A 3696-nucleotide genomic window follows, 5' to 3' on the forward strand; every position below is an offset into this window, starting at 1 on the left:
GGTGTGAGACCTATGTACTACACGGATTGATTAAAAAAAATCAAATATCAAGGTATAAATATTAAGCATTTTCTAAAATAAAATTTTGAAATAAATAGACATATTCAACTATTGAATCAACAGGGTCAATAGAATCACTAATGAGAAAATCATCCAGAAAATCAATAATTGTCTTGTCATTATTTAAACCACTAATATTTCCTTCTCCTATATCTAATAGCTAGTTTGCAAATATTGTTGTTTCTTCAAATGTTTGAACACTTAACCTCATGTTTTTTTTTTGTTAATCTTAGAACTTTGCATTTTGACAAGACATGGAAGAACTTCATGAAGCATTCACAATATCTTGTCTACTTCCGTTAAAACCCATGTATTACATGAGTTGATTTAAAAAAGAAATGTTAAAAACTAAGGATTAAACATCACCAGATCTTAAAACATTATATTTCAATAGGATTTAACTAATGAGAAAATCATCCAGAAAATCAATAATTGTCTTGTCATCATTTAAACCACTAATATTTCCTTCTTTTATATCTAATAGCTAGTTTGCAAATATTGTTGTTTCTTCAATATCTAATGTTTGAACACATAACCTCATGTTTTTTTTTTGTTAATCTTAGAACTTTGCATTTTGACAAGACATGGAAGAACTTCATGAAGTATTCATAATATCTTGTCTACTTCCGTTAAAACCCATGTATTACATGTGTTGATTTAAAAAAGAAATGTTAAAAACTAAGGATTAAACATCAACAGATCTTAAAACAATATATTTCAATAGGATTTAACTGAAATATGGAATTATTATGGATTTCAGTAAAAAAGAAAATGTTGAAGAGTTAACCATGGTTTTCAATAACTTCAACCACATCACTCTATTTTTTTAACGGTCGGTTAGCAGTCAGAAGTTAGTAGAATTCATCAACGTCTAGATTACAGGACCTCCAATCTAAGATGTAAAACATCTAATAATTGGGCTAGTCCCACATTGGCAACCAATTCACTCTAGTAATCATGAAATGAGGAATTAGAAAGTACTTTTAGTAAAAACAAATTGTTGAAGCATCAGCGATAGTTTGTTATAACTTAAACTAAATCACTCTATTAATCATGAAATTGCAAGTGGTCATTTCACACTATGCTTATGTATTTACATCATCTATGAAATGATTTATTTGCATTATCATATTCAAATAAATATTCAACTTTTTTACCTTATAAATGAAATTGACACTAATTGTAAAAATAAAAATTAAATGATCATTATTGGTTATTATGAACCAAATGATAATATTACATATAGAAATATTAGTATGATGTGACATATTAATTGAATTTAATTCAACAAACCACAAAATGACATTTAGATTTAAATTTATTAAAAAAAATCAAAAAATTATATGTGGCAAATTCAATAAGAAGATGACATTTGGCAAAAAAATAATCATTATTTATTATGGTAGATTTTTTCTAAGATTTTTTGCTTTTATTGTCATATTCAATGTATTTAATACGTTACATATATAGATATAAATATTAGTATGATATGGCATATTAATGAAATTTAATTCAAAAAAACAACAAAATGATATTTGGATTTAAATTTATTCAAAAAAAAAAAAAAACTCACAAATTACATGTGGCAAACACAATGAGAATATGACATTTGTCAAAAATGATCTTATTTATTAGGGTAGATTGAGACGATAACAATATCAAAATGTTTTTCTGTTACCAAGAAAATATTATTATGAGAACCAACTTAGACGCTTTTCTGAGCCATAGGCTAAAGAAGAAAACTGCACGACAATTTTTAGTCTCACATTTGTATTCTTCTAAAAATAAGTAGCTGATACAATTACAACCATATAAAATATTTAGTCATATCATTGTGGTGATAGAATATGGAAAGCCCATGACAAATGACAATGTGTATTTCATAAAAGGAATGGTGTTAGACTTATAATGTAACATAAAAACACTATTGACCCAATAATGCATAATGAGCGATTTCTAATTAATCGTCATCGATAGTTCTAAATTAAAAGAGGTAATAGGTGGACGTCAGCTACACCTATTTAAAACAACACACTTTGATAATGTCTTTTTAAATAACAACCAGCATCTGTGTCTTTAAATTTGAAGAAGTATCGGCTTGAAAGATGCAAAAAAGGGAATCCTGATTTACCATTCAACATCTGTGTCTTTTTAAATATTACTAACAAAAAAAATGCACCTATATTTCGGGAACTTCATGATTAGGTTCCAACTTATCTGGAATGTCAACATCTACTGATACCGAATTACCATCAACCAAATGGACATGCATGAAACTCTATCAGCATTCCACTTTCATTCCATTTCTTTTTCTTATTCTTATTAAGGCATTGTATTTAAAAAAAAAAAAAAAGAAAAAAGTTACGTGCTTAGGTAGATTTTCACAAAGTTTTTGTGAAGGTTCCTGCCCATCGAGACTTTTTTTTGCTATCTATCATGGTTGAAAATGGCATCTATATTTGTATCCTATGCACTATTGATGAAACTTGGTTCAGATTGTTCATCATCCAATTCTGTAACAGTTTCCTATACTAATTTCATATTAATATTGATCAGACTCGGAAAGATGATGGGAAAATACAAGTATATAATATAAATAGCAATGTATTTCACTGTAGCTACCAATATTGGCTGTGTACTTTAACTCTTATGCACTTTTCATAAAACTTGGTAAAGATTGTCCATCATCTAATTCAGCAAAAGTTGCCTGTAAAGCATAATACATAATAACATGAAAACAACACATCTATACCAAAAAAACATTATAGTTTGAAATCAACACCACTGTACCTGTGGTATAAATGAAACATTAGAAATCCAGAACCAAAATTAAGCATGTGATCTTGATTCGTGGCCTACAAGAATGGCATTTATGGAAAAGGGAATTGTGAATTTGATACAGGGGCTTCAAGAAATTGAGATTCCAGATGCGTAGGCGACCTAGCAATCACAAATTGAATATTCAATTGACAAAGAAAACCATAAAATTACCAGAAAACTGTAGCCGATTGGAACAAAGATTTGGGCGAGAAGGCATAAAGAAGACGCACGCAGAAGGACTAAACACGATTATCATCTGTCAATCGATCATAGCAGCAGCCAACAGGCAAAAGGAGATTCCTGCGATTTAGAGGTTAAGGGTATTGTAGTCTATTTAGATATTTTTTCAATTTTAATGACTTCAAAATGCAAAAAAATGATTATCTCTAAATATTATTAAAAGATAACCTTTAATTCTACACTGAAGAAATCAGGACCATTGATTGCATTTCAATCATATTTTTTCCACCTTTGGATTATTTGATAACATCATCTTTGTCAACCCATTTATTTTTGTCAATAGATTTTATAAAACGTATATTACGTTTTAAATTAGAATTCCATTAATGACACTTAAATCTCACCAAAAATAAAATTAATTAAATTAGGAATTCTTTTAATGATAATTAAATATCACCAAAAATAAAATGAATTAAATTAGGAATTCTATTAATGACAATTAAATCTCACAAAAAATAAATTACAAAAATACCCCGCCTCCCTCAATTCTTTACATAATATATCTAACTTAAGTTTTGTAGTGGAGAAGAAAATTGAGGAAAACAGATTGTTTTGATTTTTACTTAACGATTTAGA

The 3696-nt window shown here is 28.0% G+C and overlaps 1 long non-coding RNA gene across 1 annotated transcript; it reads right to left on the minus strand.

The window, feature by feature from the left end:
* Nucleotides 1-2497: 2497 nt before the first annotated feature.
* On the minus strand, nt 2498-3188 carry LOC145058358 (uncharacterized). The gene is made up of 2 exons (XR_013686353.1): nt 2851-3188; nt 2498-2767 (listed from the first exon to the last, which is right to left on the minus strand). It is a non-coding gene; the product is annotated as an uncharacterized LOC145058358 (long non-coding RNA).
* Nucleotides 3189-3696: the final 508 nt, after the last annotated feature.

Source organism: Lactuca serriola, chromosome 6 (assembly GCF_051521515.1).
Source record: "Lactuca serriola cultivar US96UC23 chromosome 6, Lser_US96UC23_V15, whole genome shotgun sequence".
NCBI classification, from domain to species: domain Eukaryota; kingdom Viridiplantae; phylum Streptophyta; class Magnoliopsida; order Asterales; family Asteraceae; genus Lactuca; species Lactuca serriola.